Below are 25,427 nucleotides of genomic sequence, written 5' to 3'. Positions count from 1 at the left end.
CAGTTCTTCAAATCAGGTGGCCAACGTATTGGCCACTCAGCCGAGGCTGAGTTTCAGCCTCAACATCAGTCCTTCCAATGAATATTAAGGATTGATTTCCTTTAGGATGGACTGGTTTGATCTCCTTGCGATCCAAGGGACTCTCAAGAGTCTTCTTCAACACCACAGTTCAAAAGAATCAAGTCTTTGGTGCTCAGCTTTCTTTATAGTCCAATTCTCACATCCATACATGACTACTGGAAAATCACAGCTTTGACTAGATGGACCTTTGTTGGCAAAGTAATGTCTCTGCTTTTTAATATGCTGTCTAGGTTGGTCATAACTTTTCTTCCAAGGAGCAAGTGTCTTTTAATTTCATGGCTGCAGTCACTATCTGCAGTGATTTGGGAACCCCCCAAAATAAAGTCTGCTACTGTTTCCACTGTTTCCCCATCTATTTGCCATGAAGTGATGGGACTGGATGCCATGATCTTAGTTTTCTGGATGTTGAATTTTTAAGCCAACTTTTTCACTCTCCTCTTTCACTTTCAGCAAGAGGCTTTTTAGTTCTTCCTTGCTTTCTGCCATAAGGGTGGTGTCATTTGTGTATCTGAGGTTATTGATATTTCTCCCTGAAATCTTAATTCCAGCTTGTGCTTCATCCAGCCCAGCATTTTGCATGATGTACTCTGCATGTAATTTAAATAAGCAGGGTGACAACATACAGACTTCACACACTCCTTTCCTGATTTGAAACCAGTCTGTTGTTCCATGTCCAGTTCTGTTGCTTCATGACCTGCATACAGATTTCTCAAGAGACAGGTCAGGTGGTCTGGTATTCCCATCTCTTTCAGAATTTTCCACAGTTTGTTGTGATCCACACAGTCAAAGGCTTTGGCATAGTCAATAAAGCAGAAGTAGATGTTTTTCTGGAACTCTCTTGCTTTTTCAATGATCCGGCGGATGTTGGCAATTTGATCTCTGGTTCCTCTGCCTTTCCTAAATTCAGCTTAAACATCTGGAAGTTCATGATTCACGTACTATTGAAGCCTAGCTTGGAGAATTTTGAGCATTATTTTACTATTGTGTGAGATGAGTGCAATTGTGAGGTAGCTTGAGAATTCTTTGGCATTGTCTTTCTTTGGGATTGGAATGAAATCCAAACCTAACCTTTTCCAATCCTGTGGCCACTGCTAAGTTTTCCAAATTTGCTGGCATATTAAGTGCAGCACTTTCACAGCATCATCTTTTAGGATTTGAAATAGCTCAACTGGAATTCCATCACCTCCACTAGCTTTGTTCGTAGTGATGCTTCCTAAGGCCCACTTGACTTTGCATTCCAGGATGTCTGGCTGTAGGTGAGTGATCACACCATCGTGATTATCCTGTGTTGTGAAGATCTTTTTTGTATAGTTCTTCTCTGTATTCTTGCCACTTCTTCTTAATATCTTCTGCTTCTGTTAGGTCCATACCATTTTCCCCCTTCATTGTGCCCATCTTTGCATGAAATATTCCCTTGGTATCTCTAATTTTCTTGAAGAGATCTCTAATCTTTCCCATTCTACTGTTTTCCTCTATTTCTTTGCATTGATCTCTGAGGAAGGCTTTCTTATCTCTCCGTGCCAGTCTTTGGAACTCTGTATTCAAATGGGTATATCTTTCCTTTTATCCTTTGCCTTTCACTTCTCTTCATTTCACAGCTATTTGTAAGCCCTCCTCAGACAACCATTTTGCCTTTTTGCATTTCTTTTCCTTGGGGATGGTCTTGATCCCTGCCTCCTGTACAATGTCACGAACTTCTGTCCATAGTTCTTCAGGCACTCTGTCTATCAGATCTAATCCCTTGAATCTATACATGAATGTTTATAGTAGCTTTATTTATAATAACCAAAATCTAGAAGAAACCTAAATGTCTTTCAGGAGGTGAAGAAACAAACTCTTACATCCATAGAATAGAATGTTTATTCAGTGATAAAAGGATATGAAGTCATAAAAAAGACATGATGAAATTTAAATGCCTATTGATAAGTTAGAAATGCTATATACTCTAAGATTCAAATTATATGACAATTTGGAAAAGGTAAGACTATAGTGACAGTAAAGTGAAAGTGAAGTCGCTCAGTGGTGTCCAACTCTTAGCAACCCCATGGACTGTAGCCTACCAGGCTCCTCCGTCCGTGGGATTTTCCAGGCAAGAGTACTGGAGTGGGGTGCCATTGCCTTCTCCGGTGACAGTAAAAATATCATTAATTTTCAAGGTTTGGCAGGAGGTTGTGGTGGAGTTGCAGGGAGGTCAGTGGGTGAAGCACAGGGATTTTTAAAGGATGTTGAAAGGATTCTGTATGATAATATAATTATGGATATGTGACACTGTGTGTTTGTCAAGACTTTAGAGCAAAAGGAGTGGACTTTAATTACAAAAATGTAAGCAAATCATTTAGGAGATTGGAGGAGTCTCAGGACTGACTGCTGCATGTAAAGAAACAATCACACTGTATGTATTACAAATGTATGAAACAACCTCACTGAAGGGGGCGGAGGTAACAGGTACTAACCGAGGTAACTTTGGAGATGAGTGGAGTCTGCAAAACTAATGACTACAGAAACTGTGCCCAAGCACTGTCACTACTTCAGTATCCTTCAGCATACAGCTTAACAGTTCTATGCTGCTATTCTGGAATTGAACAATTAAATAAATTTATGTCAGATGATGGGAATCAGATGTTAGATGATGTCAGAAGAAGTCTCACTGTTGCACTGAAAATTTATAGATATGCAAAGGAGGAAGGTTAGAATTAATCAAGTGTAGTGCCTTTCCAGGTGGCGCTAGTGGTAAAGAACATGACTGTCAATGCAGGAGATATAAGAGACACGGGTTTGGTCCCTGGATCAGGAAGATCCCCTGGAGCATGGCATGGCAACCCACTCCAGTATTCTCGTCTGGAGAATCCCCATGGACAGAGGAGCCTGGCTACAGTCCATAGGTTTGCAAAGAGTCGGACATGACTGAAGTGACAGCACAATGGGTTAGAGTCTGAGATGTCAATATGAGTTCATGTTTAGTTTAATACCAATACAGATGATTGCATGTAGGAATGTGTATATTCACAAATTAGTGTATACACATATATTTCCTTGCTCTGGCAGCTGAGCAGGCCAGAAGCAATAACACTCCAGTAGAAGTGAGTACACCTAATGCCTAGATCTTGGTTTTTGAAACCATTCTTCAATCAAAGGAACTAGGCTCCTTGGAGAACTGGCTGATTCTAGAACTGGGATAGGAAATACACAAAATGAGCCTGGAGCACCTTGCAGCACCAGAAAGTAAGAAAGAGTTGAAAAAACTAACCAACCAACCAACATACACCCTCAATGTTGGGGATATGCCTGGGGCATAGAAAGCTGCTCCCAGAGGCCAAATATGGAAGAGTTTGAGGAGCAAAATGAATAAAGTACTATTGTGTCATAAGCCATAAGTATCCATGAGTCCATAATGACATAAATAAATGATTGAATAAATAATAAATGGGGAAGAAGATACAAATTTCCTGTGTAGAGGAATTCTAAGTAATTTATGTAGATACACTTCCCTCAGAAAGGTGGAGTGTAATTCCCCACTCATTAGGTTTGGCCAGTATATAGTGAAAGTGTTACTTCCTTTCAAAGAGTACCATATGGAAAGGAGAAAAAAAGAGTACCTGTACAGTGGAGAAAGTTGACAAACATTACCTTGATCAGCTGATCAAGGTCAACATCCACTTTGATAAGTCACATTGATAGTATGTATCTTTGATAAAATACGAAAATTGCATTTTACCTTTGTGATTTTCCTCTGCAAGACCCATAACCCTAGTCTAATTGTAAGAAAAACATAAGTCAAATCCCAATAGAAGGACATTATGCAAAATATTTGACCAGTACTCTTCAAATAATGTCAAGGTTATCACAAACAAGGCAAATCTAAGAAATTGTCACAGCCAAAAGCAGCCTAAGTAAACATGATGAATAAATATAACATGGCATCCTGGATAGAATACTGAATCATAAGAAGGAAATAGGAGAAAAACTGCAGAAATTTGGTTAAATAATGGACTTTAATTAATAATAATTTATCAATATCAGTTCATTAATTTAAAAAAATGTATCTTATTAATGTAGGATGTTAATAATAGTGGGAAGTGGATGTGAGTTATAGGGAAACTCTGTACTATCTAAGTAATTTTCTATAAGTCAAAAACATAAAAAATAATTTATTTTAAAATACATACATATATATATGCATCTATGTGAGTGTGATGCAAGCAGTAAACTTAAAAAGATGTAGCAGCTATAATAAAGTCAGGTAAAACAGAATTTAAGAAAAGAATATTTATAACAGATAAATTGTGGTATGTCCTAAAAGTCCATATAATGGAATATTATTCAACAATAAAAGGTATGAACTACTGACACCTATCACAATATGGATGAACCTCAAAAACATGCTAAGTGAAAAGAGCTAGACACAAAAGATCTCTTTTAATAAGAGACTGTTTATATGAAGCATCCAGAAAAGCAAATCTGTAGAGAGAGTAAACAGATTAGTGGTTGCCTAGGGCTGGAAGTAAGAAAGTGTTTTGGCTGCAAATAGGCAAGAGGATTCTTTTGAGAGTGATGGAAATATTCTAAAATAGGAGTGTGGTTATGGCTCTGTGAATTTACATTTATGGAAAATCACTGAATTGTATACATTTAATATGGGCAAATTTAGGGGGAGGTGAGTGCCCGGTTGTGAATTATATGTCAGAAAGTTGTTTAAAGCATTAAAACATTTTTACTCCCTAGAAAAGCTAATGATTAATAACATTTCCAGTAAAAAAATATCCTAGTTAATGATTTTTAAAAATACATATCTCTAATTGTTAGGGGAAGCACACTGACTGAAACTGCCCACCCTGGCCAGGCTTCATAGTAACCATTTGCGTGAGCTGTTTTACGCCAGGAGGTTCTGGTAAGGAACACAGAACTAATAAGCCACCACCAACCGGAAGAGTTCGGGAAAGGTCAAAAGGAGACACCACATGTCCGACCACCTCCCAGAATCCTCACTGGCATTCATCTTGCCTGAACGAGGCTGTACCACCAGGAAGGAGTCTGAGTCAGAATGACTGGATAAAGACAACCCGGAAATTAATTCCACCACCATAAAATCAAGACTGCAGCCATGTGGCAGAGCAGTTCTCCTGAGTTCCTTTACCCTACTGCTCTCTTGGCACCCTTTCCCAAGAAAATCTCTTGCTTTGTCTGCACATGTGTCTCCTTGTACGAATCATTTCTGAGTGTTAGACAAGAGCCGAGTTTCGGGCCCTGGAAGGGGTCCCCCTTCCTGCAACATTATGACCAGATAGCCTAATATAAACATTTTACAAAAAAGGCAACCACTTCCAGAAAAAAAATGAAGAGAGTGCTCAATTTAAACAAATACATTTATTTCCTCATTATTCTCCACTTAAACTCTTTGTTCTTTAAAGATAGGACTATTACTTTCAGAGAATAAACTTAAATATACAATAGCCCTCCAATTAGTTATTGTTTTATTGACTTCAAAGATTTATCCAACATTTGATTAAAGACCAAGTGCTATAATTTATTGGGCTAAATCTGTGTAGCCCAAGATGAGATGCAATTTCTGATGACCTCTAAAAGGAAGCATTGTAAATTATTTTACTGTTCAAAATATCTACTCTCTCCCCATAACCTCATGCGAAGAGCTCTCTTTCCCAACTCATCTGATGTTGGTCCTGATTCTTGATGATTTGCTTTGCCCTCACCTGGTCAGAAGGTACTTCTAAACTCCTGACCTTGGGCTTGGTTATGTGATTTGCTGTGGCTGGTGGTGCTTAAAGTGCTGTCTTTGTTTTTGCTATTGCCATGAAAACTTTTCAAGGGAAGTACCAGGTTCTAGGTTCTTCCTTGCCAGCCTTACCGGCCTTTGCTGAGAACCTGGGAGGGGCACACAGCAGCTAGATAACCTCTTGGATACTGTACCTTTCGACTTCTCTAAGGACAACCCCAGGGTCAGGGGGTTCTTTTCAGTGCTGGATCCATCCACAGACCCATCAGAGAAAAAAATCTCAAGAACAGAGAAGCCTGTATAAACAGGTTATTTCACACACAAGGGTAATTCTGTGGTGGCTGGTGAATCTCCCAATGGGGTTGATGAGTTCACAGCAGCCCGAATTGAGTTATGAGAAAGTTAAAGTCATCACCAACATCATTAGTAATGAGAAGATGGTGGAAAAGAAAGGAGCTATTCCAAATTATTCTTTTTTTTGCCCCCAGCACTTTGTGAGGTATCCTGTCTTCAGACCTTTGCATATACTCCCCTTTTTTGTCCTGTCTTTCACCTGGGAAAATCCTTTACTACCTTCAAGATTCAACTCTGATATCCCCTCCTCTGAGACGCCTTCCTTGACCCCTTTAGCCTTAATGTGGCACACTCTCCTTTATATCCATGGGGCTTGGCACCTGTTTGGGTTTTTGTCTTCCTCACACTGTTTTATGATTATATACCTCACTGTCCTCAGCCTTACCTGAGGAATATATATTACAGGGGCTGAGCTGAACTGGTGATTAGTCTCTATGCTCCTAGTACCATGTACAGTGACTGGCATGGACAGAACTTTTGTAAATATTTCATCAATGAACAAGGACTGTCTGAAATAAGAATGAAGAGAGGCCAGCCTCCAAAGGAATCTTTCCCTGTATGCCCCAGGTGGTCTGGGTTGCCAAATCCTTTGTGGGATATGTGCTATTTCCAGCCCACTTTAAAAGAAAATATTTTTATTATAGATTGAAATTTGCAATGTTAAAAGTGATATTTCAACATCATGACCTTCAGGGCTAGAATTAAGTTGCACATATGTGTCTTTGGTTCTTAGCAATGAATAAAAGGTTGAATGAGGAGATATTTCCAAGGAAAGGACATTTGATATTGTTACAAAGAATGGTCTTTAAACATTGCAAGGGAATTCAAGTTATTTCAAATGTTTTTATAAGGAGGTTGGGGAGGAGAGTGACCTTTAAGTCTAACCAATTCTGTCTCTATGGTTCTACTTGCTGATTTGCAACCAGGCTGCACCTCATTGTTCTTAGCTAAGATAAGCTCTTTTAAAAAAATGTATTGATATATATCCTGCCTCCCATACTTGTGAACTTAAGTTCAAATCATACTTCTTTCTTCTCTCTGAGCAAAAAAGTTATCAAGATAAATAGATATGTAATTTATGCTGAATCCTCCTGCAAAGTACCTTTTTCACAAATTTGACCATCCTTTTTCCTGGTGTACAAACCTTTTTCAAGAAATATGCTTATTTCACCTGTAATTTTTCCCCGGAAAGCATTTCTGCTCCAAATTCAACCCAGTGCCCAGATATCCTTGGAAAATTCTTATTATCCTATAACTAATTGAGTGGGGCTGGTTTGTTTGTTTCAGTATTATGGTTTTATTGGGGGGAGGGGTGTTAAAATTTGGCCTCCCGTGGTGCATCAATTTAGGATAAGCCCATTCCTCCTCTATGCTCTTGCATAAAAACTTAATGCAACGTATTACAGATCCTTGTGCACATGATTGTTCCTTCCAGTTCCTTGAAGGTAGAGATCAGTCCTGGTTCCCCTTCTTATCCCCAGCACCTAGCCCTGGGCCTGACACCTTGAAGGCACTTGGTAAATGTCCTTTGTTTTTTTTTTTTGTAACCAAAACTTTAATCCCAAGGATTCTCACAAAACATATTACAAATGACAGCATGAAAAAAGAATCTTGCCCAGTAACTCAGTTCAGCTCTACAATGTACCCCTAAACTGGCAGGACATTTGTTATCTTGAGTATCTCCGATTTCCAAATAAAGAACGTTACAAAGAGCTATGTATTCATATACAGCAATCACAGAAGGAACTTAAAACCTAAAGCAAAGGTAAACTAACTTCCTTGAAACTTCTTAGCTTCTACACCAATTGGACAACCTTTTGTCCAGTGTGAAGACTAGTGGGATTTTTAAACCTCTAATCTAGTTTAAGGGTGAAGCTTTAATTTTTCCAGCTGGTTTTTGAGTTCACAGCAGCTTTTAAAAACTGTTTAACTACAGCTGCATACCATATCCCAGCTATGTTGAAAAAATCTTCCATTTTTTGCCAGTTTTTATTTCCATAATGTTAAACATTGACTTTAGCTGGGCAGGAGTTAAGAGGTTTATTATCAGCCTATGCAAGACTAAAATTCAAAGCAAATTAAATTTTGCTTCAGGGAACATTGTAAAGTAACAATTCTTGATATTAAATGCCCCATATGATCTATTTCAAACCATAGAGAATTACACCTTTGTGTCACTGTTCCAACAGACAAACGTGAATAGCTAAAACATATTAAAAATGCACCAAGCTTATGAAGTCTCAAACAAAACTTTAATTTTCTGTACATACTCCTGTCAAATGAAGTTATCTACTGTACACCACTCCTCTTGCAAACTGGTCTTCTATTTCCTTTCATTTGACCTAAATCAGCTACAAGACCTAGAGAAAGATTGGGTCGGCTTGTGGTTTCTCTCTCGGGACAGTGATCTCTCTCTCCTCCTATCTCTAGAAAGGGACCTGCTCTGGCTGTGGGAGAAGCTTCTCCGTCTTGGAGATCTGCGTCGAGGTGGAGGACTCCTCCTCCTATAATCATCTCGAGGGCGACGACCCCAAGAAGGAGGTGGTCCACGATTACGACTTCTCTTTTCACCATTCGATAGTTCCACTCTTACTCCGCAGCCACACAGTGTTCTCCCATCTAGCTCTTGGACAGCATCAGCTGCATCTCGGGGATCTTCAAATTCAACAAAAGCAAAGCCAGGAGAGTTTCTAGCAACCCACACACTTAGGAGTGGTCCATAATAGCCAAAAGCTCGTTCCAATTCAGTCCTGTTACCATTGTTTCCAAGATTACCTACATAAACTTTACCGTCCAATGGACAGGAATCATGATGCATTTCGAGATCTTGAGTTAGAAATGCGCAGGTCCAAATCCACAAAACCTAGGCTAGGTCTTCTCAGTCCCTTCCCACCCAGCGTTCCCGGATGCTCTCGCACACCCAGCGTCCACGAAATGGCTGGTAAATGTCCTTTGAATGAATGGATGAACAGGTAAATAATAAGTTCGCCTTATTATGGAAGGCTGTGACTTTTAATTTTTACCACTGGAAACACAGCATGGCTATGTTAGCACTGTAGGACCAGTGTTAGTAGAAGGATAAGAAGCCGGGGATGTTTGGGTAGTGTTTGAGAATTTGTGGTGGTAAGGAAGATCTCTCAGATGAGGAGCAGGGGAAAAAAAAAAGAGGAATAGTGAAAGAAATCCCATCTGCCAGACTCTATTCTTCCTTCTTCCCTCCTCTCAGCTCCAGGACCCACTGAACTTTTTTGAGTTTCTCTTTGTAGTCCATCCCCACTTGCTCCATTTCTGGTCAGAAGAACTGCAGTTCAGGATGAGGAATTGTAAGCAGGTGAAGAATAGCAGCTAAATGTAATGGTTAGAAATTCATTTAGCCATGCATTTTAACATTGTATTCAATGCCAGGCTGCATTAAAATGTCCTCAAGGGGTAGGCCTAAATGGCTAATTATCTTTGTATTTTATGGGTATAAAACTCAGTATGCTGTAGTGGAAACAGCTCATGAGGAGCCTGGTGTTCTTTTTCAGTGTCTGCCAGGGCTGCTGCTGGGTTGATTCAGTGGATTGGCTGGGTTAGGCTAAGGTTAAGCCAAGAGGATCTTTTCAAAGTGTTATTTGGGGCCAACTACTATATCCTCCCTAAGAACAGATGATGTTGACAAAGAGATGTGACCTTAAAGGTATGTGATCCCAAAGAACATGACCTCAGTCTTTTGCCTGATTCTTACTTGTCAAAATAGTCAAGAAAATGTTTGATCAAGGGTCATGTTTAAAGAAAACTTACAATTTTCCAAATTATATTTTTTTAAAGCATCAGTTTCTTAAGAAGCAGGGAATAAACACTGATTATAATGTAGGTGTATTTTTGTTTAATTATGAAAAGATTTTTAGGATCTCTCAAATGCCCTCCAGAATCTGGCAACTAATATTTAAAGTATACATGTTTAAGTGAAACAGTGAAATAAGAAACTTGCCTGCTGGGAAAAGTGAGAAATTTTGAGCTCTTCACTTGGGTTCATGGTGATACCATCTGTATCTCTGTACCCAAGTGCTTGGCATATAGTGGGAGTTCATAAACATTTGGTGCCTAAGTAGAGAAACTGAAAGGCAACTGCATTATGCAACCTTGCTCTGCTGTTTCAGTTGAGAGCAGCTGGTTTGTTATAACTAATTGGATGTCAGCATTTGTTATTTCTTTTGCTGTGAAAGTAGGTAAAGTAGGACTTCCCTGGTGGTCCAGTGTTTAAGAGTCTTCCTGTCAATGAAGGGGACACAGGTTCAATTCCTGATCCAGGAAGATTCCACATGCCACGGAGGAACCAATCCCGTGCACCATGACTACTAAACCCACTCTCTGGAGCCCGAGAGCCACAACTACTGAAACCCCTGCTCCCTGGAGCTGAAGCTCTGCAACAACAGAAGCCACTGCAATAAGAATCCTACCCACAGCAACGAAGACCCAGTGCAACCAAAAATAAAAATATAAATAACCTAATAAAAGACCTAATAAAATTGTTAGGCATACTTTTATTTTAAACCACCTATTCTAAAAGTTTGTTATTAACAATAAATTTGTTTTTACTAGAAATATTTATATGCACCTGCATGTGTGTGTTTGCAGAAAGACCTACCATGTAACAAAAGCAATTTTCTAAAAATTCACCATTCTATCTTTTGTAATCAGTAATTCATGCAGTTGTAGTCATTGCAAGTGGGTAAATAGATAGCTCCAAGATTCTATAAAATCACAGTGATTTGAACTAAATCAATAACAGCATCATTCTATAGTTCTCCTGATTGTCAAGTCATATTTTCTTTTTTCTTTTTACTGCATAAAATGAAAAAGTGGAAAGAAATGAAAACTTGGAATTGCCACTATGAATACAATTCTCAAGTATTTTCAGTGTGAAGATGTGTAAAAGGCAGAATTCTAAGATGCCCCCATGATCTCCACCCTCCAAGGTTGTGCCTACTGTTAGGTTATGTAATGCAGCAAAAGAGATTTTACAGAGGTACTTAAGTTACTAATCAGTTGATCTTAAGGAGATTATTCAGGTGGACCTAACCTAATCATTTGAACTGTTTGAAAGCAATTTTTCCTCTGGCTAGTTGGAAAGGCAGAAGTCAGAGATTCAAAACATGAGAAGAATTCAACATAGCATTGCTGGCTTGAAGAAAGAAGGGGCTGCAAGATAAAGAATGGGAATGACCTATCAAAGAATTGATGCTTTAGAACTGTGATGTTGGAGAAGACTCTTGAGAGTCCTTTGGACTGCAAGGAGATCCAACCAGCCAATCCTAAAGGAAATAAGTCCTGAATATTCACTGGAAGGACTGATGCTAAAGCTGAAACTCCAATACCTTGGCCACCTGATGAAAAGAACCGAATCATTGGAAAAGACCCTGATGGTGGGAAAAATTGAAGGCAGGAGGAGAAGGGAACAACAGAGGATGAGATGGTTGGATGGCATCATTGACACAATGGACATGAGTTTGAGTAAGTTCCGGGAATTGGTGATGGACAGGGAAGCCTGGTGTGCCGCAGTCAATGGGGTCACAAAGAGTTGGACACGACTAAGCAAGTGAACTGAACTAAACTCAGAATTGAGAGTGAGTCCCAGCCAGCAGCCAGCAGTCAGTGGAGATCTCAACCTATAATCACAAAGAACTGAATTCTGCTAGCTACCTGAATGAACTTGGAAGAAAACTCTTATTCAGAGCCTCCAGCTTGGCCAGTGCCTTGATTTCAGCTTTGAAATCCCAAGCAGAGGACCTGGCCTAAGATACGCCTGACTCCTGACTCAAAAAAAAAAAAAACAAAAAAACAAAAAAAAACTGTCAGATATAGGCTTTCCGTGGAGATGTTACATATTTGGTTACAGAAAACTGCAGTAAAATAGATATTGCAACAAAGGAAGTCACACAGATTTGTTTCCCAGTGCGTATAAAAGTTATGTTTATAATATGCTGTGGTCCACCGAGTGTGGGGTAACATGTCTAAAAAGAATGTACATATCTTTAAAAAAAGTTTTTATGTATTTTTTAATTGAAGGATAATTGTTTTACAGAATTTTGTTTTCTGTCAAACATCAACATGAAGCAGCCATAGATGTACATGTGTCCCCGCTCTCTTGAAAGTCCCTCCCATCTCCATCCCCAGCCCACCCTCTAGGTTGATACAGAGCCCCTGGTTGAGTTTCCTGAGACACACAGCAAATTCCCATTGGCTATCTATTTTACATACGGTAATGTAAGTTTTCGTGCTACTCTCTCCATACATCTCACCCTCTTCTCATGTTCATAAGTCTGTTCTCTATGTCTGTTTCTCCACTGCTGACTTGCATTTAAATTCATCAGTAGTGGGACTTCCCTGGTGGTCCAGTGGCTAAGACTCCATGCCCTCAATGCAGGAGGCCAGAGTTCGATCCCTGGTCAGGGAACTCGACTCCACATGCTGCAACCAAGAAGTTGCATGCCACAACTAAAGAAGCTGCATCCACAATGAAGACCTGTTGTAGTCAAATAAATAAGTAAATATTAAAAAAAATTCATCAGTACCATTTTTCTAGATTCCATATATATGCGTTAGTATACAATATTTATCTTTCTCTTACTGACTTACCTATCTTAACTAAAAAATAATGCTGTTGGAAAAATGGTGCTAGTAGAGTCTCTTGAAGCATGGTTGCTACAAGTCTTCATTTTGTAAAAAACACACTATCGGTGAAATGCAGTGAAGTGAAGTGAAATGAAGCACAATAAAACAAGATATATCTGTAATAAGTATGGGTTGTTTACAGTTGCTAAGTTTGTGATAATTGTTATGCAGTAATAGAAGACTAATACAGATTTTGGTATTGAGAAATGGGGTCCTGCCCTCACAGTAACAAATACCTAACATGTGGAAGTAGCTTTGGAATTAGGCAGTGCTGGAGGCTAGAAGAATTTTGAGGAGTATGATAAAAGAAGCCCAAATTGCCTTGAACAGGCTATTTGCAAAAATATGGACATTAAAGAAAGCTGATGAAAGCTCAAAAAGAAGTGAGAAACACTATAGAGAAAACTTAAATTTTCTTTGAGAAAGCCTAAATCACCATGAACAGACTATTCTTAGAAATTTGGACTTTAAGAACAATGCTAATCACACAAACACTTTAACTCAAGAAAGTTTTTCTCTGGTTGGAGAAGCAGAAGTCAGAGATTCAAAGCATGATAGGAGTACAATACGTAATGGCCAGCTTAAAGATGGAGGGAGCCACAAGCTGAGGAACGTGAGCAAGAGTGACCCCTAGTCAGCAGCCCCCAGTGAGAGAATGGAGACAATAACCCCACAACCACAAGACCTGGATTCTGCCAGCAACCAGAATGAGCTTGGGAACAGATTCTTCCCTTTGAACCTTCTGCAGAGAACTCAGTTCAGTTGATACCTTGATCTTATTCAACCTTTGAGACTCTCAACAGAAGGCTCAGCTAAAGTACATTGGACACCTTGACCCTGGAAATTGTGAGATAATAAATTCTTGTTATTTACTGGTGGAAGCTTGTGGTAATTTGTTATGCAGCAACAGAACACTAATGTGTGTGTGTTTAATTATATCCTCCTAAACAATAGAGATCAAATTTTTACTAAACCACATAAAATCAGTCTAGCCAGAGGTTTATAGAGCAATCTTGTAGGTCAGTGATGAAATGAATTTTATGGTACACACAGGATTCTAATAATTTTTTAAGAGCCCTTACTAGAAAGAGGTAGCTCTAGGCTTAAGCCTGTTACTCTTTACACTTCTGAGAGATTCTGTGAGGAATATACCTGGATAGTAAGCACTTTCAGAGAGATGAGATCCCAGTCAAACCAAATAATTTCAATAAATTATGGAAAAACTTGCATGCATCACTAGACATGGGGCTTAGTACTACGGATTTAATAATAAATATAATAATGATAATATTTCTGGCCTTCCAGGGGCTTTCTGTTGGTTGGGGGTAACAGTAAAGTAAATATACAATGGCAATATAGTGTGTTATCTACTATAACTGGATAATACATGAGCACATATAAAAATGATCTAATCCAAACTTAAGAGGGATGGCGATGGGGGGAAGATTCCAGATCTGAGGAGCAGGGAGTAACAACAACCAAGCTAGGAGTATGTTGTGCATACACGGAAAGGTGTGCAGAATTGAGGTATATATTGGGGGTGTGGATGGGGAGAGTGTTCTAAGCATAGGAAATACATTTAAAACATGTCCTGAGATGTGAGAGCATTTGATTGATCTACAAGTGTTTGAGTGTACCTATAACTAGAATGCAAGGGAAGTGGCCAGGGGTATATGATGAGGTAAATATAGGCTGGTTATAAAAGGTCTTATGTGCTAACTTGAACTTTTACATCAGACTAGATTCCTCCAGGTTAGAGATACCTGAGTTAGGTGATGGTGGGAATAAAGAGGACTATATGAACTTGAGAGGTAACAGGAATAAGAGCAACATGTGTTTATTTGCACCTGAACTGTAAAGAAGGAGAGTATCAAAGGTTCAGTTCAGTTCAGTCACTCAGTCATGTCCAAATTTGCGACCCCATGGATTGCAGCACGCCAGGCTTCCCTGTCCATCACCAACTCCCGGAGCTTACTCAAACTCATGCCCATCGAGTCACTGATGGCATCCAACCATCTCATCCTCTGTCGTCCCCTTCTCCTCCCACCTTTAGTCTTTCCCAGAATCCGGGTCTTTTCCAATGAGTCAGTTCTTTGCAACAGGTGGCCAAAGTATTGGAGTTTCAGCTTCAACATCAGTCCTTCCAATGAATATTCAGATGCTAATAAAGGTTAACGTCTAGGTTTTCAGCTTGTGAGGCTGGGTAACTAGTTGCATCAGTCGAAAGGATGGGAACCAAGAGAATGAACAGTTTTCAGGGAGAGCTGAGCTTGGTTTTAGACATATTGAGTGTGAGATGTATGTCACATACCAAGGGGAAATGTCAAATAGGAAGTCGCTAATATTGTTCTACAAGTCAGGAGAAAAATCTGGGCTAGACAGAGGTTTAGACAAGTAGGTGAAGTGCAGTTACTATTGGAAAAGGGAGTTGAAACTGTTGGTAAGAGAAGGTTTGAAGTGATAAAATCTAGGCTATTTATCTACAAAATGGGGATAATAATTTATCTGTAGTAATACTGCAAATATTCAGGGTGGAGGCTTTCCAAACTAAATGTACGGATGTTATAAGAACATTCTAAGCAAAGGGTGCCCAGATGTCTCACCTAATCCATGTGAAGTAAGTATAACTTCTCAAGTTTCCCTAGTTCTTTACATAACAACTGCCTACTTTGCCGGTGATGGTGTTTCACCCGTCTATGGTGAAGTCCTGCTAGGTGGCAGGAAGCTCTGAGTGGGAGCTTACCAAGTCTCTTTTATTCCATAATATGTCACACTCCAAACTCCTGTATAATTACTTTATAAAGCTGAAAAAAAACTTTTTCTTGGCAAGCCCCATTACCAGTATCTAAACGGCATAAGTTCCAGGTATAATTCCTCGCTAAACCACAATACCATCCGGGTTTAGAGTGATGGCTGTGCATCTCCTGCGTGGTTACATTGTCACAATGAGCAGTGCATATGCATCCAGTTGGAGACCTAGAAAGGGCTCAGAATGGAAGGCTTGAATAAAACCGTTAACACTTAGTCCATAGACAAACCCTGAATCCTGAGAATTATATCATGGAAGGCACAAAAATGCTTAATACAGTGCTTAGAATGAATTAAGAACTGTAGAAATGTTAGTCATTGTTAATTGCTATTACTTACTTGCTATTGCAATTACTACTGTTGTAGCAACCATTGATATTATTGAAGAAATGAAGACTGAAGACAGCATATTAAAAAGCAGAGACATTACTTTGTCAACAAAGATCCATCTAACCAAGGCTATGGTTTTTCCAATGGTCATGTATGGATGTGAGAGTTGGACTATAAAGAAAGCTGAGCACAGAAGAATTGGTGCTTTTGAACTATGGTGTTGGAGAAGACTCTTGAGGGTCCCTTGGACCTCAAGGAGATCCAACCAGTCCATCCTGAAGGAGATCAGTCCTAGGTGTTCATTGGAAGGACTGATGTTGAAGCTGAAACTCCAATACTTTGGCCACCTGATGCGAAGAGCTGACTCATTTGAAAAGACCCTGATGCTGGGAAAGATTGAGGGCAGGAGTGGAAGGGGACGATGGAGGATGAGATGGTTGGATGACATCACCGAAACAATGGACATGGGTTTGGGTAGACTCCGGGAGTTGGTGATGGACAGGGAGGCCTGGTGTGCTGCAGTTCATGGGGTCGCAAAGAGTCAGACATGAATGAGTGACTGAACTGAAGACTAGTGGGGCTGATATCAGGAGAAATAAGGGGGTATCTGAAAGTCATGATGAGGTTGAATAAATAACACTGTGGCAGTAATTGAATGAGAGAGGTGGAAGGAAGGCTGCAGTGAGTGGGGAGTTTGAATTTAAGCCTTGAGAGATGGGACGGGACCATTTCATCTTGGAAAGAATGTGGGAGTGAGCGATGTGAGGTGAGAGATGGAGGAAGAAGATGTGAGGTGGAGGTCATTAGCAGTAAGGAGGTCAAAGAAGTCAGACTGAGAAATGCAGGGGGTCATCCATGTGACTATGTGACTCCCAGGACAGATGACAGCCTGATATGGATTAGAGGAGACAAGTGTGAGTAAGTTCTAATGTTTAATAAAAGAAGGAAATACCTGAACTTTGCTTGGTAGGAATCCCCATGCCTGAAACTGTCTCTGGATCCTGTGGTTTTAGCAGAGTTATTATGTGTACTACTTATACCCTTGGCAGAGTTCTCTCTAAGCTCTAACTTCTATTGAGCCAGTTACCAGAGAACTGCTGGGATAGTGTATTTAGGCCTGAACTGGCTGTTTGAAATACATATGATGTGCTGTCCCCTTTCTTCTAGTCCAGGCAAACTGCCCTGGTTCCAGGAAGAAAGACCCCGTAAGAGCTACTTGACCGAACATCACGAAATCTGTTCTCATTCTAATTTAGAATGCAGGGACTTGTGTCGTGACTCATACATTTGAAAAGCTCAAATTAAGTGGTGGTGATCTCAACCATGATTCACTGATGAAAACTGGAAAGTGATTCATCTCCTTTGTGTGCTTGTCCTTGGGAGTCACGAGGCTTAGAGGTCTTTCTTCCAAAGAACACACAGCACTCAAGGAAAGACTCTGGGCCCCCCTGTGGTGGTATTTTAGTAATTACACAGAGTCATTCACTAGGTTTTCTGACATGGCCATTTTCTTTAGTTCATTTTACTTCCATCTATAACCTGAAAGCTACTTTTGTGTTGTAATGACTCACTGCTAATAAATTAGGGAAGGCAATGGTGCTTTCAGGCTAAAGGTGGGGATACATTTAGAAAACCACAGGTACAGATTCTAACTTTGTAATCTGTAGAGCTACTGTAGCTTTCTCAGTATATGTTATCTAGGAGTAACATTTTCATAGAAGAATGACTAGATTTAAATGAATAAATAAGATCCTCAGAGGAAATACTAATTAAAGATACTTAAAAGCAGAGATGACTTCTGAGGCAAATAAACAGTGAGAGTAATGATCATATACCAGTAACAGTATGTAATTAAAATTGATACCACAAAGATCCATCTGAAAATGAAAGACCATAATTCTTTGCACACCTGCCTAGTGCCCAACCACTGTGCTGACTACCCAGGACTAGGTAGGAACTCTTCCTATGAGCTTCCCTAGCACTGTGTACTATTAATAACACTGTTGCTTTTATAAATGATCAATTCCAGCACCACCTCGTATATCTTACTTCCATACAATTGAATTTATTTTGTGCTAAGTTCTGGGTGTAAGTACTAAATATGTATTAATGTATTTAATCTTTATAGCAACTCTAGGAGATAAGTGCTTATTATTATCATTATCCCTATTTTTATATACAAAGAGACTGAAGCACAGAGACATTAGATTAATTAACTAAGGCCACACAGCATAAGATGGACGAGCCAGGGTTCCAACTCAGGTAGACTTTGGAGTCTGTATTCTTCATCACTCTCCTGTGTGACTCTGTTAACTCTCTTTCTTGCCCATCATTGCATCCCTAGTACTGGGTATCATGTCTGGCCACTCAGCTTTCTTGTTTGCTTCCCGTTTATCTATTTTTTATGCAGCTTCCAGAGTAATATTTAAAAACCGTTAGATCAAATTATTATCCTTGTCAAAACCTCCAGTGACTCTCCATCTCATTTAGAATAAAATCCAAGCTCCTATGAGATCTGATGCAATCTGGCTACTGATTACACAAACTGATCTTTACCATTTCCTGTCTTATTCACTCCCATCTACCTACGTTGTTCTTGTTGCCCCTCCAATACAGCAATTCCTTCCTGCCTTAGGAACTGGAAAATTACTTGTCTCTCTGCCAGTGAGATTCTTTCCCCAGCATTTCTTTTGCTTCACTGATACATCTTCTGAAATACCATTTTCATGGAGGGGGCCCTTTCTGAAGAGCCTACCTGTTACACTCCACCCATTCCCAGTCTTTGACTTTCTCTTACCCCTCTTTGTAGCATTTAATCGCTATCCAGAATGCTACACAACAATACCACTCTTATGATGGCAGGCAATTTATTGTTTTATTCAGTATTGTATCTTGAACACCAAGAAGAGCACCTGGTTTCTAATAGGTATTCAATAAACATTTGCTGAATAAATTCCTGTCTAGTAATATATATAAATTTTTTAAGTGAGTGAAAATATGCATGCAGTCTTGTAGATGAAACACATACAATTTTAATACAGCACTAAAATGTTTATGAGTGCACAGAAGAGAGATTGCTAAGTATTTCTGGAGAGAATGGTGCTGAGCAGAGTCTTGAAAAAACAGTAGGAATTACTTAGGCTTAGAATGGGTAAATAGGGCCTTCTAATCAAAGGAAACAAGATGCACAAAGATTTGCAGGTATGAAACAAATAAGTATTGCTTAGGCTAATTACAAGTAATTAGGGTATTTTAGAGCCATAAACGGAGAAGGCAATGGCTCCCCACTCCAGTACTCTCGCCTGGAAAATCCCATGGATGGAGGAGCCTGGTGGGCTGCAGTCCATGGGGTCGCGAAGAGTCGGACACGACTGAGCGATTTCACTTTCACTTTTCACTTTCATGCACTAGAGAAGGAAATGGCAACCCACTCCAATGCTCTTGCCTGGAGAATCCCAGGGATAGGGGAGCCTGGTGGGCTGACATCTTTGGGGTCGCATAGAGTTGGACATGACTGAAGTGACTTAGCAGCAGCAGCAGAGCCATAAAATATAAAGAAACAAAAATGGTCCTGGAAATATAAGCAGGGACTTCCTCAATCTCTCTTTAACACTGAAATAAAAATGTCAAAAAAGCACAATCAACCAAGCAAAAGCATCCTGTATTAATAAATTAATGAGATGTACTAATGTTTAATTATTTACATAATTTAAAAAGTTATTATTAGTTCTCATGCATCTTTTTTAAGAAAGATAAAGGACATCTGAGACACAAGGGTATCAATTACAAACTGTTAGTACATGAGCAACTCAGGTTACTCCTGGATGATGAACACTCTGGAGCTGTAAGCCACGACTTACTATGACACTGCCTAGAATAAGGGTACCTTCACTGGTGAGATATCTCTTACCCCAACTGTTATTTCACTAAGAAGAGCAGCAAGTCTATTTCTTGTTGGTGGTTGATTTCTTTTCCAGATTATATGTTTCTTGAAGGCAGGACTTTACATATCTTGTTTATCACTGCATCCCCAGCACCTGAATGAACATTTGTTGAATGAACATATGGATATGGAGGTGGAGATGTCTAGGAGGTATTTGCATACATGGATATAGAGGTAGTTCACTTGGATTAGCGGTAAATAAAGATGGTGTTGAGATGGTTCCCCAAATTACCAGTCGCATTGCAGATTAATTTTATACGTGAAATTTAAAATTACCCACAAAGAAGGCAGAAGTTAAATAAAAGGAGATCTGGACTAGCAGTCAAAGAGTGCATGTTTGCAGGAGAGTAACTAGGATGTCTATAGATGATAGCAATCATTTGAGATACAGAGTGGTATAGATCGATGTCAAGGAGGTAAGTGATTCAGCCTGAGTATACAAAAGTAACAAGGTACAAAAGAATAGGAAAGAATCTGGACTCTGTGGTACTTGGAGTGAGAAAACAGGCAGTCTTGCGAGGACTTAGGAGAAGACGTATTCTCCTGGGGGATTCAGGTTTTTGGTAAGACTAAGAAGGTGAAGGAACATCCTGTGACTAGGTTGGTAATATAAAAAGAATTGTTGCAATGGAATCAAGAGTTTTGTAGAGTCCTGAGAAATAGGAAAGCAATGAAAAGAAGAATCAGAGGTGAGGAAGATGTGTGAAAGTGTTGGTCCATCGGTCGTGTCCAACTCTGCAACCTGATGAACCGTAGCCTGCCAGGCTCCTCTGTCCATAGAATTCTCCAGGCAAGAATCCGGAAGAGAGTAAACATTCCCTTCTTCAGTGTATCTTCCTGACTCAGGGATCAAAGCCCGGTCTCCTGAACTGCAGGCAGATTCCTTACCATCTGAGCCATCACAAAAGCCTGAGGAAGAAGTATAGGGTTGTATACAAAGAACGGCATATAAAGGGATAGTGGATTATAAAACACGCATTTTGGCCAGTTACCAAAGATGTCAGAGATGAGGGGCACAGCGGCATTGTTCTTGAGAGAGGGGAAGTTCTTAATCTGCAGCCATCTCCCAAAGTGTTAATTCATTCTACTGGTATTTACTGAGGATTTGTCAGCTGTGTTCTAGTCAACGTTAATAGGAGAGTAAAATGACTCTCGCCCTTTTTCTAGCAGATGCTATAGTGTAGCAGAACAGGTAGATTTAAACAGCGATTTATGTAATGACAAACATAACAGACCTGATGAAGGACATGTAGAGAACACAATGAGAATTTATAATAAGGGAATTTACCTTAATCTAGAAATTCAGAGAAACTTAATCCCAAAATATGAGTAACGATATGTCAGATTATAATAGCAGACAAGGGAAAAGTCACTATTCAGTTCAGCCTCTTGGTCATGTCAGACTCTTTGCAAGCCCATGGACTGCAGCACTCCAGGCTTTGCTGTCCATTACCAACTCCCGGAGCCTGCTCAAACTCATGTCCATTGAGTCGGTGATGCCATCCAACTATCTCATCCTCTGTCGTTCCCTTCTCCTCCTGCTCGCAATCTTTCCCAGCATCAGGGTCTTTTCTAATGAGTCAGTTCTTCATATCAAGTGGCCAAAGTATTGGAGTTTTAGCTTCATCATCAGTCCTTCCAATGAATATTCAGGACTGATTTCTTTTAGGATGAACTAGTTGGATCTCCTCGCAGTCCAAGGGACTCTCAAGAGTCTTCTCCAACACCACAGTTCAGAAGCACCACTTCTTCAGTGATCAGCCTTCTTTACGGTCCAACTCTCACATCCATACATGACTACTGGAAAAACCATATCTTTGACTGGATGGACCTTGTCAGCAAAGTAATGTCTCTGCTTTTTAATATGCTGTCTCGGTTGGTCATACCTTTTCATGGAATTCTCCAGGACAGAATACTGGAGTGGGTAGCCATTCCCTTCTCCAGAGGATCTTCCTAACCCAGGGGTTGAACCCAAGTCTCCCACATTGAAGGCAGATTCTTTACCAACTGAGCCACCAGGGAAACCCAAAGTCACTGAGACAAGGAGAAACTGTCTGCTACAGTAATACAGTGTTCTGTAAAATTTACTATGCAGTAAACCTTTAGTACTGTTATAACATGGAAAAGTGTTCCATGTGAAATGTGGCATTGGGTGAAGTCTTCAGTATGGGCATTTAAAATGTTTTCAAGTTCTATTGTCAGATATACATTCTCAATAGGTCGGTTCTGACATTTTCCTTCAACACCATAGCTATGTTTTTCCTACTGATAAAGAAAATTGAAAGCATTGTTTAACCTTTAGTTGAACCCAATTGCAGTCACTGACTGCAAAATGTTGTACAAGATACAAAGATGGTCATGAGCCCAAAGAAATTACAGTGTTATTGAGATTACAATATATTAAAATAATGAGAGAAAACAGTCATACGATTAACAATATAGGAGATGGTACAGAATAGTATAAAACAAATGAAGGTCATAAACAAGAGACACTGAATCATTGGGGAGAGGTAATACCCTCTCCTGGAGTTATCTAAGAATTCTTTATGATGGAGTTGAAGCTTGAGATAATCTGCAATATCTCAGAAGAAAGGCCATAGCCAGATATTTTTATTTTGAAGTAATCCTTTTAGAGTTTGTATTATTTAGGATCATTCTGGTTGCAACTAATGAAAAATATAATCCAAAGTGGCTTTAATGATAAAGGAAATATATTAGCTAGCAAAACTAAAAATTCCACTAGTAATGGAGACATCAAACACAGTTTGACCAAGGACCTAGTTATATTTCTTTTTAATTATCTTGGCCCTCATCTTCAACATCCTCAGACTGTTTTCCTTCAGGCTTGCTTGATTGCTGCATTCAACAGCAAGGGCTACATGCTTCTTTGTTCACATCAGGGACAGAGAGGGAGTTTTTTTCCACAAGAGTCCTGAGTTTTGCTCTGACAAATTTGTCTTGGGCTTCCCAGGTGGTACTAGTGATAAAGAACCCACCTGCCAATGTAGGAGACATAAGAGATGTGGGTTTGATCCCTGCGGCGGGAAGATCCCCTGGAGAAGGGCATGGCAGCCCATTCCAGTATTCTTGCCTGAAGAATCCCATGGACAGAGGAACCTGATGGACTATGGTCCATAGCATCACAAAAAGTCAGACACAACCGAAGTGACTTAGCACATGCACACAAAAGTTGTCTTGTGTCCTTTCACAATGACCATGGGGACACTGTACTGGTTGTCTCTGGTTTGGGACACATACCCATTCTTGAACCAAGCAGCAAGGGAAGGAGGAAAGGGGAATTAAGAACTATGTCTTAGAAATAACTGAAGGTGGGGGATAAATTGGGAGATTGGGATTGACATATACACACTACTATATATAAAACAGGTAATTTAAAGCAACCTACTGCTCAGTACTCTATAATGACCTATATGGGAAAAGAATCTAAAAAAGAGTAAATAAATAAATATAAATATATATATGAAACTGATTCACTTTGCTGTAGAGCTGAAACTAACACAACAGTATCAACTATACTCCAATAGAAATCAACTATACACCAATAAAAATTTTTAAAGAGTAACTGAAGCTAGTCAACCATGTGACAATTAATTTCATAGCAAAATGACCTATAGTTTCAAGAAACAGAAATGTACAAACCATGAACACTGGCTACTTGTCCAGGCCTGTGCTGTTTGTTGTTCTCAGATTTATTTCTGTTCAATAAAAGTGTACTGCATGCCTATCATGGCATTGTGCTAAATGCTGAGGGATATGATATCAAGAATGAATTACTTCTTATCCCCACCCACCAAAGTATATTGAAGTGTTATGGTAAGAGTAAAGATAATAAGGAACAGTGCTATGGGGGAGAGGAGATGCTGGTGGGAACCATTCTCAGAAACAGTGCTGGGGATAAGGAAGAAAAACTTAAAGCATGCATAATAAATTTTCCTGTTCAATATTAGTGTGGGTTTTCTCTGCTTAAAACAGAAGCAAAGAGTATGCTGACATATTAAGGATTTACCTAACAAAATATATTTGACTTGAAATAAAATCTGATTTAGAGTTATGCTTATTCTTCTAGCCAGTATATGCTAGTCAGCAGTATCTTTTAGTTGTTGTTATTGTTTAGTTGCTAAGTCATGCTCAACTCTGCACCCTCATGAACTGTAGCCCACCAGGCTCCGCTGTCCATGGGATTCTTGAGGCAAGAATAATGGAGTGGGTTGCCATGCCCTTCTCTAGGGGATCTTCCTGACCCAGAGATAGAACCTGTGTCTTCTGCATTGCAGGCAGATCCTTTATCACTGAGCCACCAGGGAAGCCCCATCTTTTAATGGAGTGCTGCCAAATTTTGTTTCTTTGGTCAGTATAGGGGAGGAAAAATAATTTTCCCTCTACCTATCTGAATTCTTGGCTGAGACTCCTGTTACAAAAGACAAATTAATAAGAGGAAAACAAGCAGAAGTTTATTAGCATGTTTACTTCAAGTACACATGGGAGACATCCAGAAAAAATGACTAACTCTCTGAGGATGCTTAGAATTCAGATTTAAATACCATCTTCATAGGGAAAGTGCCAGGCCTCTTGTTGTTCAGTTGCTAAGTTGTTCCCTACTCTTTGCAACCCCTGGTTTCCTGTCCTTCACTACCTCCTGGAGTTTGTTCAAATTCATGTCCATTGAGTCAGTGATGGATTTGATCTAACCCTCAGTTCCATGGACATTTCCACCCCAGGGCCAGGACTGGGAAAATAAGGTTACACGCAGCTGGGTCTGTTTGTTTCTTTTTTTCTCATTATCCTATATCGGTTAGTTTCTATTGCGTAGTAAACCATCCCAAACTTGGTGGTTTAAATCAACAATTGTTTATTTGCTTACTCTTCTGTTTTTGACAGTCTGGTCTCCCTCACACATGTGTTGTCAGCGAGCAATCATATGTAGCCTCCCTTGTTTGGCAGTTGTCAGCCCTGGTGGCTCAGATGGTAAAGCATCTGCCTGTAGTGCAGAAGACCTGGGTTTGAACACTTGATTGGGAAGATCCCCTGGAGGAGAGCATGGACACTCACTTCTCTATTCTTAGCTGGAGAATCCACATGGACAGAGGAGCCTGGCGGGCTACAGTCTATGGGTCGCAAAGCAGACACAACTGAGCAACTAAGCAGAGCAAACAGCATATGATCAGGTCTATGAATGCTGCCCAGCTTATTCACATGGTTGTGGCTGGCAATAGGGTCTTAAAAGCAGCAAGAAACAGCAAGCCTCCAAACCCAAGCACTTTCCAGGCCTCTAGTTGTACCATGTTGACTAAAGTCCCACTGTCACATGGAAGTCACAGGACCAAGACCAGATTTAGAGGGTGAAGAGACACTCCACCTCAATGGGAGAGACTGCATAGTTGCTTTGCAAAAGAGTGTGGATAAGGCAAATTTCTAGTCAATGTTTATCCCACATCTACCACACACTCAGCAAGTAGTCTCTCTCCCTTTTAAGAGTATAGTGTAAAAATATGCGTAACATAA

The 25,427-nt window shown here is 39.8% G+C and overlaps 1 pseudogene; it reads right to left on the bottom strand.

The window, feature by feature from the left end:
* Window positions 1-8,405: 8,405 nt before the first annotated feature.
* On the bottom strand, window positions 8,406-8,984 carry LOC110138805 (serine/arginine-rich splicing factor 3 pseudogene; annotated as a pseudogene).
* Window positions 8,985-25,427: the final 16,443 nt, after the last annotated feature.

Source organism: Odocoileus virginianus, chromosome 5 (genome assembly GCF_023699985.2).
Source record: "Odocoileus virginianus isolate 20LAN1187 ecotype Illinois chromosome 5, Ovbor_1.2, whole genome shotgun sequence".
Taxonomy (NCBI): Eukaryota; Metazoa; Chordata; class Mammalia; order Artiodactyla; family Cervidae; genus Odocoileus; species Odocoileus virginianus.
Note: the sequence above shows the minus strand (reverse complement) of the source record. Positions and strands in the feature narration are given on the sequence as shown.